Source organism: Octopus bimaculoides, chromosome 15 (genome assembly GCF_046866305.1).
Source record: "Octopus bimaculoides isolate indiv1 chromosome 15, ASM4686630v1, whole genome shotgun sequence".
NCBI classification, from domain to species: Eukaryota; Metazoa; Mollusca; class Cephalopoda; order Octopoda; family Octopodidae; genus Octopus; species Octopus bimaculoides.
The window spans coordinates 2,057,501-2,077,142 of record NC_142942.1 but is presented as its reverse complement, the minus strand read 5'-3'; positions in this window follow the sequence as shown (position 1 = coordinate 2,077,142).

Sequence of the window (19,642 nt, the reverse complement as noted above, 5' to 3'; positions counted from 1 at the left end):
TCTCTTCTTTATTTTAGTCTATGCATTTTAGGATTAACGTTATGCTTTCTGTCTGTTAAGGTATTACAATATACACACGCAAATATGAGGACGAACATGTGTGAGTGCGTGAGAGCAGTGTGTGTGCGTGTATATACGAACATCCACAAAAATATATCTACACACAACGCACGTACATACACATACACATACACAGACACACACATACATACACATATATAGATAGATAGATAGATAGATAGATAGATAGATAGATAGATAGATAGATAGATACATACATAGATAGATAGTTACATACATAGATAGATAGATGCACATATGCACGCATGCAAACATATACACACTTGCACACTAATATATACATATGCACACTAATATATACATATGCACACTAATATATACATATGCACAGGCAATGCGCTACTGTATATGCTTAAATATGACAAATATATCCTGTTAACTTACTGGATAATTTTGTATATATCCGTTTATGTGTGTCTGCGTGTGTATACGGACAAAAGTACGCACACACACACATACACGCACATACAAACACACATATGCACACACAAACACACACACATATATACATATATACATTTATGTTTGTATTTATATATGTGACTGTGTGTACATATACACATATATACATAAATATATATATGCATATATATGTAAATATATATATACACACTTGTATGTTTGTATATATGTATTTTAAATATGTGTATGCATATATATATTCATAAATGAATAATATATATATATTTATATATATATAAAAATAAACATATATATATGCATACATACCCACGCGCGCACACGCGCACACACGCGCGCACACACACACACACACACACACACACACATACACACACACACACATATATATATATATATATATATATATATATATATATATATATATATATATATATATATATATAAACCTATGCATTTATCTCTACTTCCAGTTTTAACTGTACGTATATATAAGTGTAGGCATTTTTGGCGAGAAAGAGAAGTGCGTGTGAGTATGAGTACAGTAGTTTTGATTTAAATGAAGATTAAAAGGTTTTATCTCTTAAGCCATATGTTTCGCTATCTTTCTAGCAAACATGACAAAAAAGGAAAAATCTAAATATCCAGAAAGTTTGCCGCTAATATAACTGTAGTTACAATAAATTAATCTCTTATATCATTTATATCAGTTAAGCATTTCGTTATCTATTCTGTAGATGATGTTTCTTAGATGTTTGTGAAACGGCTGTATTACTTTTCTCATAATCATTATTGAAATAAATCTTTCAGATTGTTTATCTATAACATCGGTTTGCTATTATGCTACATTACAAAATTAAATATATCATCAATTTCATGGCTATAACAGCTTTACTTTCACTTTCCTCTGATGAGGAAATATCATTTCGAAATTTTGTCTTTCTCTGTTGGAAGTACGAGGGACGTCATAAATCCTTCGGTTTCTTCTCCAGTCTGTTTTTCATCTAATCTACTTGTTGACAATCATTTGATTGATTTTCTATATGGTTAGTTTCAAGTGTGTGAGTGGGCGCGGGTGCGTGTATGTGCGCACGTGCGAACGTTTATCTGAGCAATGTCATATATTTTTTCTTGGAAGTATGTTTTTTACAATCTGGGTCATTTCGTTTTAACAAATTTATCGGTACAACATTCACATCCTAATACATGTGTGACAAGGTAATTTGGGAGGAACACCAACTATTTTCATAAACAAGCCTCAGAGAAACACAGATCATAAATATTTGATTTAAAATATTCCGCAATTTCACAGTACATCAAACATTATCGAGTATATGTTGCATTCCTTCAATGGTAAGTTCAATAAAATGTACAGTTCCTCAATCTTCTGTCATCCATACACAGTATGCACGGGAATAACACGAAGAGAAGCAATCATTTTTTACTACTTCACCAGCATTCTTGCTTCTGATCAAAATTCAAAACATAAATATTCACATTTTGTATAAAATTTACAGAATAAGAAATGCATTTCCAACTCTTATTGACATGTACTTTTGCTGTGCATTGAAGTCTTTCGTGTTGTAGGGGCGCCTTCGTGACTCACAACGAGCATTAGGCAATTTTAGACGTGACCGAGGGCAGCCCTCTGCAGATCTGAATCGAACTGATTTGTTCCAGAAGCAAAAAATGATAGGCAAAAAGAGTGAGAAGTTTATAAGAATTAATATTTATTAGATGAGCGGAGCTTTATCGATTTGAAATCATGAAAGACAGGGGAGAACGCCGTGAAAGTGAAACTAGGACTGAACAAAGATTTAAAGTGTCTTCTAATTGACTGTGTTATGTTTTAATAGAAAATATATGCATACTTAAGTGTTAATCAATATATACATGTGTGTGTGTGTGTGTGTCCATGTGTTTGCGCGTGTGTGCACGCGTGTGTGTGCATGTAGATGTATACATATGCATATATACATACATATATATATATATACGGATATATATATATATATATATATATATATATATATATATATATATATATAGGTATTTAATATATAATAATAATAATAATAATAATAATAATAATAATAATAATAATAATAATAATAATAAGAGCAGAAGGGATGCAACAAAGGCTCATACGGCTGTAAAGATCAATTATTGATCAATAAAGCCATAACTGAAGACAGCCGCAGAAAGACGAAAGGCCTCAGTATGGCCTGGGTGGACTACCAAAAGGCTTTCGACAGTGTTCTCCACACGTGGATTCTCGAAATACTAGCCATAAACAAGGTGGCACCAATTATTATAAAATACATAAGGCACTCCATGAATAAATAGCAGACAATGCTACAGCTCTAAACAAAAGAGGGACTTGGGAAAATGAAAGCCATCCCCATTAGAAGAAGAATATTCGAGGGAAACACTTTCTCTCCACTCCTGTTCTGCCTGGCACTCACAACTTTAACTGAATTGCTAAATAGATACGGATACAAATGTTACGGCAAAACAGTCAGCCACCTTTTATATATGGATGACCTAAAATTATACGCTAGAAATGGCAAAGAGCTGGAAACACTGCTACTGTCGTACATGGATTTACCAAGGAAATAGATATGAAATTCGGATTAGAAAAATGTGCCAAAGCAACCCTGAAAAGAGGAAAATTAGTTAAAAGTAGCAACATCAAACTAGATAAAGCCAATGAAATAAGAAAACTAGACGAAAGCCAGCCTTACAAATATTTAGGAGTCAATGAAATAGATAGGATACAACACGCACAAATGAAAGAAAAATAAAGAAAGAGTACTATAGACGAGTTAGATCAATACTAAAATCAGAGCTCAATGCTAAAAACAAGATAACAGGTATTAACACTTCAGCTGTCCCAGTTATAAGTTACAGCTACAATATCCTTAACTGGACACTAAACGAACTATCTAAAATAGACAGGAAAACAAGAAAAATAATGACAGGATATTGGATGCACCACCCAAAATCTGACATAGAAAGGCTATATATACAACGCACAGAGGTGGCAGGGGTCTTATACAGCTGGAAAACTAATATAAAATAACCACCATAGGACTGCAAAAATACCTACTTCAGAAGCAAGGAAAAGTAATACAAATAGCCACAAAACACGAGCAAAACAAAAAACTGTTTTCAGTATTTAAGGAAGCTGACAAATACAAACAAGAAATCATACTACCTAACAAATACGAAGACGAAGAAGAAAAAACAACAAAAGCTATAAAAGAAATGAAATCCAAACTAAAACTAGAACAGCAACGGACCATGATAAAACGAATGCAAGAAAGGCCCCTACATGGTAAATACTGGGCTAAACTAAATGCAAAAGAAATAGACAGAGAAAAATCCCAGCAATGGCTGAGAAGCTCAGGACTCAAAGCAGAGATTGAAAGAATTTTAATTGCTGCACAAGACCAAAGCCTCCCCACCAGAAATTACCAAAAACATATAATGAAAAGAAACACAACAAGTAACTGTAGAATATGTGGAGATGGACAAGAAACAATAAATCATATTATCTCTGGCTGCCTAGTCCTGGCTAAGAAGGAATATATTCACAGACACGACAGAGCTGGGACCTATATACACTGGAAACTATGCCAACACTATGGAATAACAACAGAAAAAAGATGGTATAAACACACGCCAGAAAAGGTCACAGAAAACGAGAAAGCAACCATACTCTGGGATATGCCAATACACACAGATAGAGAAATTAAGGCCAATAGACCAGATATAGTTGTCAAAGATCATGAAGTAAAAAAATGCTTTCTAATTGATGTATCAATACCAGCAGATGACAACGTTTCCCTAAAAGAAATGGAAAAACTTTCAAAATACAAAGACCTGGAAATAGAGGTAACACGAATGTGGAATCTAAAAGCAGAAACAATTCTTATCATAGTAGGTGCCTTATGCATAATAAAAAAATATACAGACAAATACATAACAAAAACACCAGGACTTACAAATATATATAACATACAGAAAATTGCACTACTGGGTACTGCACACATCCTACGCAAAACACTTTCAATACAGTAAACATAAGAGCACCATAGCAAACCACAGCACATACCCAAGGCGCACAGAGCTGCGCTCGGTAGTGAAGTGAATGCACGTTATATTAAAATAAAACTACTGAACAATAATAATAATAATAATAATAATAATAATAATACTAAGAAGAAGAAGAAGAAGAAGAAGAAGAATGCTTTCAAATTTTCCACAAGAGCAGCCATTTTACGGAAGGGGACGAGTCGATTAAATCGTCCCCGGTGTTGAACCGGTACTTATTTTATCGATCCCGGATGATGAAAGGCAATGTCGACCGCAGCAGAAATGGAACTCAGAGTGTAGCAACCTGTTCGCTGACATAATGGTGCCAAATTTTGTCAGTGAACAAGTCGAGGTTTCAAAGTGACAAATATATTCTGACACAAATGAACATTAAACGTTGAAGTGAAACTAAAGGTTTTTGCGTCTTCTTGAATGGTTTACAAATATCTTCTACGCTGCAGTTGTTTTTGTTTCAGCACACCATCTCAGATCAAGTCACTGGCTATGCAAGTACATTTCCGTAATAATAATAACAACAACAATAATAATAATAATAATAATAATAATAATAATAATAATAATAATAATAATAATAATAATAATAATAATAATAATGATTTATTTATTAACTATAAGTGTTTACATTAAGAAAAAAACATTATGGACACTACAGGACAAAGCAAAAATATGTGTGTGTGAATGTGAGTTGTGATTGTTTTGCGTGTAAACACTACTAACAATTTTTTTATCGATATTATGTATTCCTCAACGGGGAGCAGACATTCGGGGTCTACTCATGGAAAAAAAAAACACAAAAAAGTATGGTTACCCCCATGCCTTTATTCCTTTCCTTTTTTTCAAGCACAGGCGTATGCTTAAGGCAAGCCCATTTGCTCGCATAGACGTCGATCTGGGACTGGCCAAAGACTAAAAGTGTTTGTCTGCAGTACCTTCATTCTCGTCCACCATACAACTTCTTTCGCCATAGCCACCAGGAATATCAAAACAGCTTTTCCTTTCCGGTTAAAGAAAGGCGGTGGTACGATCTTCCTGATGGATTCAGCTAGCCGTCTATACCCAGACTGTCTGTCACTTCCAGGACCACCGAATGTCTGTCACTTCCAGGACCATCGAATGTCTGTCACTTCTAGGACCACCGAATGACCTTCCGAGTACAGGAAGATCGTCCGATTTCCTGTGAGAATTGAGTCTTTTAGGGTTTTGAGTTATTTGAATCTGTAAATTTGTATGTGTGCATGTAGGGAGATTGTAAGTGTGACAAAATCTCTTCGTGTAATGTTTATGTGTGTTATTATGTACTTTATTAATTCATTGGTTTTTTTTTGTGCTTATTGCCATGTAGTTTTTTGATGTCCCTATCTTTATTTTGTTTGTTGTTGTTGTTGCTGTTGTTATTGTTGTTGTGGCTCTTGTGGTGGTGGTGGTGGTGGGTGTGATTGGTGTTGTTGTGTGGTGGTTGTGGTTGTGATTGTTGTTGTTGTGGTTGCGTGTGTGGGACGGCTTGTATTTCAGGTGTTAGAGGTGGTGGTGTCGATGGTTTGTTTGTTTGGGGTTTATTTGTTTTTGTAGTTTTGAGTTTGTTCTTTCTACTTCATGTGTGGATAAGCATTGTTGTTCTTTGTCCATATGCTTGTTTTCCTTTCTGTCTTTTTTTGTTTTTTTTATTTTTAACATCCACTCCTCATGGCGGTCTGGATCTGGCCCAGGATGAGATTCACCTTCTTTCGTGTCCTTTGTATGAAGTTTTTATGGTCATCCCGGACCAGTTCTCCATTTTGGTTTGATGGGCTTCGAGAATTCTCGAGTTTTCCTGTAGCAATTACCCAAAGAATGGCTATTCTTGGAGGCACCTGACCGCAGTGGAAAGGAACTAACAGCAACCCCTCGCTTTTGAGGGGATTCAGTGAGTGATATTTGGCTTCTTTCTCAGTGCGGAATCAATCGTCCACCATCCCGTAGCCTCTTCCTCTCTGTATATATTCTTTTAGATTCCTGACGGAACGTAAAGCTTTTTGTATCTGAACTTCTGTGGCTCTTTCTACCCTCCTTTATTTTAAATCGATAGTACGGTAGGGCACTGTCGGGCGTATCGTATCCTGGATTGTCTCAGGTGGCCTGGCCGGTATTTAACTTTACAGCTATTCCGTCTGTCTCGACTAGCTGTCTAGCATTTTTAAGTTCCTCTTCATAGAATTGTATTATCTGAAGAAATGACTCGGCTACTCAAGCGGAAGAAAGTTTAGAAGAGCTAATCCAAGCCGTTGCACCGGTTTGTGTCTTAGCTCCTTCATTGGTTTTGTCATTGTTGTTGTTGTCCTTGCTGTTGTTTCTTGTGCTCAACTCGTTCATTGCTTCGTTCACAAAAGGGCTCTCATTGTTTACATTTTCGAAATTGCGCTTTTTATTTCGAACAATGTTATCAAAAACGGAGCCTTTACTTTTCCGAAGATCTAAGATATTCTTCTCGAAATTTGACTCTGCTGGACTTATCGACAAAAATACAATTATAGTGAAATCACTTCGCACACTCGCACTCTCTCCCTCTCTCACTGACGTTTGGTGACGCTCCTCACTCTCACCAACTCTCTCATATGAGCGTCACCGTGTTTTGTTGTTTTCTCCATGTTGGCGTAGAAAATGCAGACAACTATGAATAAAAATACAAAATCAATTAACCTGACCCCCAAAATTGGGGCAAAAAACAGGAAAATAAACTCACCACAGAAAATAACCCTGTTGTCCACGATGGTATAAACTTCAAGGGTGAAAATACACTATCTTGTGTTTTTTCGTTATAAAATCTACAAATTGAGGTCAAGCGAGGCTTGTCAGGCTGACAGCAAGTAGACGGCTACTTGGCTGCTAATTCTAGAATATTGAGTTACGGTACACACGCTCAATTTCTGGCTTTTTATTGACCGCGTTGATACGAAAGAGAAAGGCGTAAAATGTCTCTGGTTCATTCAATCCGCCTTGACCTTCCAAAAACTACTTGTTTACAATAAAGTTAATGATGATGATGATGTTATATACGACTAAAATGGCAATTTTAGGGCTGAAACGAACATTTCTAGATATACAATTCTAGCAGAATTACAAATAGTACGGTCATTTCGCTTGAATCGCAGTCTAAAGTTTTGGGTTTTCTCTTCAGAACGTTCGGTTAGATTGCAATGGAATTCACACTTTATTTTAAATTTATGTAATTGATAGGATTTAATGCTCACAACAACATATCGATGGGTTGTATAACATTACACTATGCCAGTGCATCTGCAATAAGGTGATATAACTAACTCATCTAAAACGCCGTGCATGCATTAAGGTACAGTAAAATTACTGGTTTTCGTAAAATTATTCATAGTGATAGCCCTAAATGGTCATACGTCGTAAACTTAGCCCATTCCATCAGGACTCATATTAAAAGAAACACATTCACATATAACACACTTACACATACACACACACACATACACACACACGCACACAGAATTTTGCACATATATATAAAATATAAATAAAACACAACCATCACGCATTCACCAATTAAGCCTTCTGCTGGATGATACAGCACTAAATATTCCTTACAGTTTTGTAATTATGTCTGTTTGCATGTGTGTGTTTGCACGCGCGCGTGTGTATGCATGTCTGTGCGTATCTGTGTTTGTATGCTGCGTGTGGGTGTGTATGTGTAGTGTATGTGTGTGTTTGTGTGTGTGTGTGTGTGTGTGTGTGTGTGTTCCATGCAAACGGAGGGAATTCTGTTCATATGGACCGTGCTTCAGCGGCAGTGTTTACACTTTGTGTGAGAAGCTTCGGTAAGTATTTGTAATACATGATTTAATCGTTGCAAATATCAATAAATTTTACAGAGTATTACTTACGTGCCTTTCGGCATTTTACGGAATGTGTTTTTTGTTCTTTTTTATTCGATACTTTTGCGAATAATGATTTAGCGTTGCTGCATGTTAAACAGCGATTGATTCTGATAAACTTCACCTCTGTTGCTGCTATTCTGTTTTTGTATGTTGCTGTTGCTTTTTGTTGTTGGTGGTGGTCAAATTTACCGAGCCTGCCAAGTTCAAAGTATTTCCTTGTCTAGAAAACAAAATTTATAAGGATTCAATTTGTCAAATTTATGGGCTACTAAATGCGTGCAATTTTAGGGGAAAGTATGTGAGAAAAGTAGTATACCGATTAATACGCCCATTCCTTTTTAATGTTTTAATAGCGACCTGGAGAAACGTAGTTAATAAGTAAAAGCAGACGTTCGTAAATCATATCCTTGCATAGGAATGTAAAGAGTCATGATATTGAGAGCTGGTACTACGGCAGACCTGGTGATACAACAAAAAGTATCAGTTAGGCAAGCATATACACGAACACATACACACAAACATGCACACATACACACATATGCACACATACACATATATAAATATACACATCTATATGTATGTATTTATGTATATATGTTTGAGACATAAACGCATTATTGATATTAAACAAAAATCCCACCTTCATTTTAGTGATATGTTCGTATTTTTACAGTAAAATATAAGTTAATTCTTGCTCTTCATGTTTGGAAAGTATCCGTATCACTGTTATTATACGATATGTAGAAATGGTAACATTCCATTCCTACATTGCTCTGCTGATGGTATCACAGATTTGATTACACACTTATACACACGCACACTCACACGCACATAAACAAAAACAAATATATGTGTGTGTATATATATATATATATATATATATATATAGCTTACTGCATAGTTTTGCTGTATTAATTATGAAACCAGTGGTTTGCCGTTAAGTTAAAAGTTTTTAGGAGGTTAGCTTTGAAGGTTGCATTCCCCGCGATCGGTAAACATGTGCTTATTTGGTAGTTTTGACTTATTAAGTCCCTCTAAGCGTGAGGCTTTATTTTATAATAATGCCCTTTTATAGATTATATTATATATATTTATGGGAAAAAAATGATGGTTTTTTTTTTCCTTATGAGGTTTTTTTCACGCTGACTACTTGATAAATTCTTTAAAAGAGTTTATCCTTATATTATATCATAAATAATTAGAATATATTTAGTGCTGAATATTATTCTGTAAAAGCACATGTTGCCGAAAATGTATCTTTCACGGATATATAAGGATGAACAGAAGTCGCCGTGATGCTGTTGTTGGGTACATCAGGGTATGTCGATTTTTGTTTATTCTTTATGTGTCTTGACCATACGTGCACTGATGAATAAAAGATGCAGCTTACTGCATAGTTTTGCTGTATTAATTATGAAACCAGTGGTTTGCCGTTAAGTTAAAAGTTTTTAGGAGGTTAGCTTTGAAGGTTGCATTCCCCGCGATCGGTAAACATGTGCTTATTTTGGTAGTTTTGACTTATTAAGTCCCTCTAAGCGTGAGGCTTTATTTTATAATAATGCCCTTATATAGATCATATTATATATATATTATGGGAAAAGATGATGTTTTGTTTCCTTATATGGTTTTTTTCACGCTGACCACTTGATAAATTCTTAAAAAGATTTTATCCTTATATTATATATATATATATATATATATATATATATATATATATATATATATATATATATATATATATATATATATATATATATATATATATATATATATATATATATATATATATATATATATAAATATATATATACATATAAATATATGTGTGTACGTGTATGCGTGTGTATATACGTATATATTTATCTAACTAACTATCTATCTATCTATCTATCTATATAAACTATTTATCATTATAAATATACAGGGATTAGCAATTGAGTTGCTTCTCCAACATACTGAAAATTTAGAAATAGCAGTCAAAGAACTACTGATTCCAAACTACAAATTTTTCTCTGAAGTGGATGGCGATATCTATGGCACACATAGAACAAAAAACCGGAGGGAAAAGCGTAGACAAACCAAGCCTCCGGTTTTTTGTTCTATGTGTGCCATAGATATCGCCATCCACTTTAGAGAAAAATTTGTAGTTTGGAATCAGTAGTTCTTTGACTGCTATTTCTAAATTTTCAGTATGTTGGAGAAGCAACTCAATTGCTAATCCCTGTATATTTATAATGATAAATAGTTTTACCGATAAAGGTTTTTTTCATACTGAACTACTTGGCAAAATTGTTAATTATTAATTCTATTATTAATTGACGATTCTCTGCCCTTATTCTTGTATCTATATATATATATATATATGTGTGTGTGTGTGTGTGTCTCTCTCTCTCTCTCTCTCTCTCTCTCTCTCTGTGTAGGTATATATAAATACACATCTATATACGTATGTGTATGTGTGTGTTTGTGTATATGCTTTCTTATCTGATACTGTTTGATGTATCACCAGCTCTATCGAAGTACCAGGTCGCAATATGATATCTTTACATTCTTATGCAGATATATATATATATATATATATATATATATATATATATATATATATATATATATATATATATATATATATATAGATATATATATATATATATATATATATATATGAGGCCGAGTATAAACCTAGTAAAGTGACCGTGTATTTTCAAACTGATTTAATTTCTGCCAACTCTGACTTCAAGTATGTAATTACACACAATAACTCGGGCTCCGCTTATTGAACCTGGTCGCAGTTAATTTATTTTCGTCCAGCGTCTACCGATCGTCTTAGAGATTCTCTGTGTGAAAAAAAAAAACATCATTTGTAGCAGACGTTCTCTCGGTCACACGTGCCTGACTCAGGCTCAGTAGTTACAGCCCGAGTTGTTATCTATAATAGTAAAAGTTAAAAGTAATTGAAATACAATGCTTTCTTGAAACACTTATTTTATATTATTGTGCGTGCATCTGATATATAAATCCCACTCTGTCTCACTGTTTGTGCGCTTATAACTCGAGTATATATATATATATATATATATATATATATATATATATATAGAGAGAGAGAGAGAGAGAGAGAGAGATACACAGACATACATACACATACATATATATACAGTTTGGGACAGATGGTTTTGAAAAATTCACAAAATCTAGCTGCGAACAAATTTTATATACATCGATGTGTTCGTATTGAATTAACATTTGGCAAAATGAAGTGAAGAAAACAATATCAATCATGTGTTGTCTGTTTTTATTGATGTATTTCTGAAGGCGTTCTTGGAAGTTGCCCCCCCCCCCTACCACCACCACCACCACTCTCTCCAGTATTGCTTTGTATATATTCCCGTAGTTTCAACTGTAGCCCAATGACCAGTTTGTACGGGGGGAAATGCAGGTCTTCTTGCAAAATACGCCTTACAGAACGATTCGGAGAGCGATTCGGACTCTGCATGAAAGCTTGCCTGACATGTAGCTGTCGTAGGTAAACACGCGATGCTCTCTCATCCACAGCACCATGGGCTTCACCTGAAAAAGAAATGCTAAGACACCACGGACCGAATGGTAACTTTCCGACATATGTCGCCACACGTGAGGCTGAGTAATAGCCACTTCAAAATCGTCTGTCCTCTCTGCCCTACCTTTATATCTTGGTGTGTGTGTGTGTGTATGCGTGTGTGTGTGTGTGTGTGCGCGTGCGTGCGTACGTGTGTGTCTTTGTCAATTTATCTCTAGCTGCTATTTAGTACCATACATGTATGTATACATGCATATATATACTTACATACACACATATGTGTAAACATAAATGTGTGTAAGTGTGTGCTTGCATGATAGTCTTGTAGAATGTTTAATGTGAATATTGTGTGTTTGAGAATGTATCAATATGATTGCTTTAAATTTAATATACACACAATTAGTATAACACTTAAAAATATAGCATTGCACTTGCGGCTGCTCTGAAATAAATGAAATATTCATATTTTATGAACAGTGAAAATAATGAAGATGCCGCTTAGTGTAGTAATTTCTAAAATTAATTGCTTGTTTAAGTAGCACAACAACAGATAATTATTACCTTTGTGTTATTAAAATTTACTTATGCCACACTTATTCAAGGGTAGTTTAAAACCTATTTAGCAAGGTAGCAATTTAGCTATGTAAATCGCCCTAAATTAATCAGCAAATATCTAGTATTGAACTATTTAAATACTCATAAATAAACACAGACAGACAGCTTCACTCACGCACAATACAGCCACACTTGTATATAGGCAATTAACTGCGCATAGAGCTCTAGTTTTCAAGGGTTGATGTCCTCCGTGAATTTTAAACCAGTATGTGCAGACTTTTCGCAGACGTGGGCCGCAGGGGTTATGGATTACCATAAGGTAGGCCGCACTTCTTAAAGAATTTAATGTTATTTTTCGTTGGCGTGCTGTTCAGAAAGTCAGGAGGGCTGCAGTTTGTCCATGACTGGTTTAGATGCAACTACTTCTTTGTCTATTTAGTAATTAGTGGCTATCGCTTTGATTTGTTTAGTATAGCGAGTTGTAACTATTGCTTGCCTTAACTGAACACAAGAAAAAACATTAAAAGAACCTGTTGAGAAATATTTGAATGTATATGGTCATATTACATCCAGAAATAAGAGTCTATCTTGATTCTGATATATATATATATATATATATATATATATATATATATATATATATATATATATATATATATATATATATATTAAACCGACAGTCCTCCAGTCTTAGATTAGATAGTTGATAAAAAGACAAATAAATTAGAAATGAACCATAGTCCTTTACCAGCTACGACCCCAGTGGGCTTCATGCCATTCTTGGAAGTGTAGTGTGTAGTCTATTCTTAGCTACTATAGCGACAACATGAATTTCTTCCATATTTTTGCTCTGTTTAAAGTATCTGTGAAATATTATATCAATGTGTCCAACTGGTTAAAATCTTATTTATTTGTGCAGCTGATGATGGCACTGCATTTAAATTGATGTCGTACTGCATCATTTATTGATATTCAGTTGCTTATTATGATTTCCATCCGTCTTCCCTTCTTTTGCACTTTCATCTATTTCTGAAGAAGTGCTTTGCTCGAAACGTTAAATCCTCTTTCTTTCCTTTCCTGAGCGTCTGATAATACATTACTTGTACAAAGTCCTCGCGTTGTTGCTTTTCATGTTTCTTCTTCTTTGCTAGGATTCACTATACATATTATTACAAATTTGGGATTTTGCGAATAGAACCCCAACTCCTATTTCAGAATGACTTTATTGTATGAAATACAGATAGAAAGTTATATCCAAAAAAATAATATAAGCATTAAAAACAACTATTATAAAATACAATAAAATTATTTGAAAATATATATAACTTACTTGTAATTAGTCTGTGGGGAAAGAAGGTATTTCTAATCAATGCTACACGTGTTTCTGCGCTGCTGGAATGTTTATCAAGGCTATACCAAATACATAAATCCACCAGTGCGTCCTCAGGCTATTTATCTTATTGTCATTATTAACGGGTCAAAGTAAAATTAACTATTTGAAGTTATCTCAAATAGAAACATAAGAATATGAATAAAAATATAATAAAAATATATAAATTACAAATATATTTTTGAAAATTTAAAAAGTTAAACACCTAAATTACAAAACCGACATATATAGAAAACGCTAAACCTAAGGCAATCCTCAACACATCATTATATATTATAAACACATCAACTCCTACAACATATCTATATAAACATTACGGGAATTAATAATTTAGTGAAAGATTTACACCTATCTATACAAGTATAAATTACCATTTTTTATGTCAAACGTAAGTTAATAGTTTTTAAAAACATTATGTAGTAAAAACCACTATATACGTTATAAATTTATTGAATAAAACTAGTAAAAAATCTAGTAAAATTAACAAGGGAAAAATACTTATCGACATAATGTTTACTACTTCTCGTTCCTTTGTAAATGGCTGCTCACTCAGCGAATCTTACTGACCCCACCCTACCGCCGACAGATGTTTCTCGATACAGCGGTTATAGTGTGAAAAATGGACAACGATTCGTGGGAAATTATGGAAGTTGAAGCGATTCAATGACATTACCGATAATTTTCGGAAACCTCTTGTCTGCTGGTGTGTCCAGAGGCATTGCCGATTTAGAATATTCTCTACGACGATGGTATTGCTTCAGACAATGTTGACGAGGACGTCCTGGGGTACCGATTGTGCAGAAGTGTCACAATTCCTCGCACATCAAATGGGCCAACAACCAAGGGAAAGGAGAGATACAGGAGTGGTGATATGAAACGCCACCACCTTGAGGAAATCAGAAAATCAGTCAATGAAGAAAGAAAAACATATGCTGTACAGTATTGATTCTACTTCGCGGATTTTCGCATATCGCGGGGTTTGGAACGTAAAACACGCGATAGTTGAGAGTTTACTCTGTGTATGTATATATATATATATATAAATATTCTATAATTATAATTACAGAATATTTGTTTAATTTTACCTATAGAGGTTATTTTAACGTACCGATCTACTTGGTAAAATTATTAATTAATTGATTGATTAATTAACTAATTTAATTAATTAATTTTACCCTTTTATTATTAATTTGAAATTATATATATATATATGTGTGTGTGTGTGTGTGTGTGTGTGCCCGTTTATTTGGACATCACCTGTATGTTATTGAAGTTAACTGTGATACTTCCATCTGTTGATATTACTTCTATGTATCGGTAACTGTTTGCGTAAGTGCCTATCTGCATTTTTGTGCGATTATATATATTTTTTTAATATTTAATTGAACGCCACGCATCAATTTCCAAGTAAGTTTATATATATATATACATACAAATATCTCTTCGATTTGTGACACATCAGTTAGCGAGACAAATCGTTGGCAGGAAATTTATTTAAGTAGAGTTTAATACTTGTCTGGTTAAATACTGTCTTCTATTTAGGCAATTTGTTTCAGCTTTGTGTAATGAGACTTAAGTGATGCATGAAGATAGCTAGATGATAATTGGTAAGATTCTTGCATCAGCGTTAGATGGTTGTTATAGGAGACGAATTAATGACCCAATTGGAAAATATCTACTTTGGAAAACTACAACACCAGCTTCAGGCAATGATAAATATATCCGTGAATTTGTAGCAAATGAAAGCGTTATTAATTAATTTGGCAAATACTGGGATATGGAAGGCAGTAAAAAGACATTAGAAGTTATTAGAGAGCATTTCATTTAATTTTGAGTTTTGTAAATAAACGTTTATATCAATTCTATGACTATAACTGAATATATCCAAAGCGGTTAGTGGAGATATAACCAGATATTTTAGAGCATTTAGATGTTATAAATGGGTAATTTTTCGAGGAGAGATTGTAAGATGAATTAATATAATTAGAGATGTAGATGAATAAGGCTGGTGTTAATTGGGAGCGTTGAGTGAAACTGTAATTGCGCAAAGGTGTTAGATACATAGAAAAAATAAGTTAAATTCATGTGACATATATTGGCAAAGGAAAATTAACAAAATTAAATATGAAGATGTAATTTGAAGGTGCTTGTGTTTGTGCACGCACACACACACACACACACACACACACACACACACACACACACACACACACACACACACACACACACACACACACATATGCATTCACTAGGAGGATATTTAGACCTCTTATAGGGGTAGTTTATCCAAGATAGCCTAGTTTAATAGATTATAATTTAAAGAGATATTTCTTAAATAAATATATTATTAAAAAAAATATTACTAGCAAGTTCGAAAATGGAACGATCCAATGGATATAAATTAATTTATTTATTAATTAACATTGCATATAAATTGTTTTGCTCCACACCTAATTTAAATTACAACACATATATAATAATATAAGTTTGCACTTTAAGTATCATGGGTGGAAGATCTTCGGGGCAAAATGGACATTACAGTCTTCATTTTGAGCAGATGATCAAATATATATGTATATATATATATATATATATATATATATATATATATATATATATATATATATATATATATATATATACATGCATGTCTGCGTATGTATACATGTGTGTGTGTGAGTGGGGGGGCTTTGTGTGCCTCTTTCGGGAAAGCATTGATGAGGTATATCGATTATAGAATTTCACTTACAATTGTAGTCAAGTCAAACAAATTCCTTTTTATGATGTTGAAGATCCTAAAACTGCATGCAGAATTTATATCTCGAAAATAATATTCGGCAATCGATTTACATATAAAAAACTGCATCCGCGCATGTGTCAGTGTTTGTATTTATGTGTTTGTTAGTGCGTATGCTGTACGTGTATGCACGCATATATATGTATATATATATGTATATATATATATATATATATATATATATATATATATATATATATATATATATATATATATATATATATATATATATATATATATGTATGTATTTATGTGTGTGTGTGTGCATGTGTGTGTGAATTGTATTAAAACGTACACGAAACACGAGCTTGCTATAATGTGGAAGTAAAAAGTCCGAACTTAACCACCAATCTCGCTACAAATATGTAACGGGCCAACACAAGTCGGGCAAACGAGTGAAATTTTGCACATTATTGCAGCTAAAAGGCCATAGAATAGAGTACAGCAAGCTGGTGCTTCGTGTACCCTTTAATATAATTTAGATTTTAAAGCATAACTGTTTAATGCTAATATCGCTTGCTGCCACTAATGTTGTTATTGTTATTATGAATTATTTAGATTTGCCGCTGATAATAATAATGATAATAATAACATCTTTACGATTATTAATTTTGAATATTTACTCATTTATATGTGTGTGTGTTCGTGTGTATGTATGTAAATGCATATACATATATATATATATGTGTGTGTGTGTGTGTGTGTGTACATACACATATATATATATATATATACATACATATATATGTATACATACATATATATATATATATATATATATATATATATATATATATATATATATATATATATATATATATATATATATATATATATATATACATACACACGCACGCACGCACACCCACACACACACATATATATATATATATATAATTTAAATAATCAGAAAATGGAGAAAACTTTTGATTGAGCCACATCGCTTGATTATTTTTTAATACAAAAACGTAACATAACATTTCGTATACATACATACATACACACACACACACACAAACACACACACACACACACATATATATATATATATATATATATATATATATATATATGTATATATACGCGCGCACACACACGTGTGTGTGTGTGTGTGTGTATGTGTGTGTGTGTGTGTGTGTGTGTGTGTGTGAATTACTTGTTTCAATCATCTAACTGCCGCCGGTCTTGTGCATGTCCTTGAAGGCTTTTGGTCGAACGAATCCACCACAGTTCTTTTTTATATAGCTGGTATTTATTCAATTGCTCTATTTAACGAATTACTACATCACGGAACCGTAAACAACCCAATATCGGTTTTAATGTCGTGTGAGGGATAAACAATAACATATTCACACATACGACGGGCATTTTTCAGTTTCCGTCTACTAAATCCTATCACGAGGCTTTGGACTACCCACCGCTATAATATAAGACACTTGCATACATACATAGAATCATTCTTACACAGAGACATGCATGCATACATATAAAATATATATTTCCACCCGTCCAATTCAAGTCAATATGTTATGGTCAATAAAAGTGTACATTAGAATAAAGTTGCTTTAGCAATGATTCGCGCGTTAAGATTCAGCTTGGAGTTCAATATTTTCGCTCCCAACTGTGGAAACGTCATGTTTATATGTTTCTACATCTTCCAGAATTTTTTGTCATCCCATGAAAACCTCTCCGACATTAAATTGGACGTAATTTCACTGAAGTTGATTTTAGATTATTAAGAATTTACATTTTCATTACTAGACCCATTTTAATTTACACTACTACAGGGAAACGCTAACATAATTTACACACGAATTGGACCTGTGAAAACCAGTGTGTGGTCACTCATGATGCTAGATTGAAGGTCTTGCAGTATTTGATCCCCTTCTCTGTGCTCTGAGTTCAAATCTTGTCAAGATCAACTCTCATGACTGTGTAAATCAGGGATAAAATTTTAAAAAAACATTTTATATATATGTGCGTATGTGTTAATGTGCATATGTGTTAATGTGCGTAAGTGTTTAATGTGTGTGCGTGTGTGTGTGTGTGAGTAATGTATTTATATACATGTATTTTTTGAGTATGTATTCCTGCGTATGAGTATATCGGTGTATGCGGATGTATATTACTATAATTTAAGCAAGAGAGTTGGATTTATTCAAATGGCTTAAGAAATAGAAAAGCGATCCCAACTAGAATTTTGTTTCACCATACTTTGAATTACTTTATCAAATGCTTTTAATTATTAGTATGAGATTTCTATTTAGCATTAGTTGACACAAACATCTGAAGAAGATTTCACAACGCTATTAATAGGATTTGTATTTGAAATCTTTAGATCGATACACATTATATTGCATTTGGTGCTTTTGAATTAGAAAGTTTTTAATTCACTTTGAAAGGAATAGAAAACTAAAAATAATTTTGTGAATAATGATAGGATTTAAGTCCATGCAGATTTCAAGCAATGGTTCTGCTTGAAAAGAGATGCGAGACAGAACAGATGTTAAGTATGATTATTTTTACATTTTGTTGTTGACGTAGAAATAAAATTCCTACAAGATGGAATGACTGAGTTATCATCTCGTAAAATCTTACAGATATATTGGGATAAAGTTCTTGCGTTCAGTAATGAAATACGTTGAGTGACTTTTTAATTCAGCAGGCGAATGCGCTTGAAATATGAAAATTGAAGTAAAATACCATATGTTCTAAAACAAAGGAAACATAACTATTGTTTACTTTGAATGACTTCATTTAGGATGAATCTAATTCGGTTCGAAATAAACTTTTTCATCGAAATGTCTGCATTTGTGCAAGTTTTTCCGTTTCGTATATAAATAATT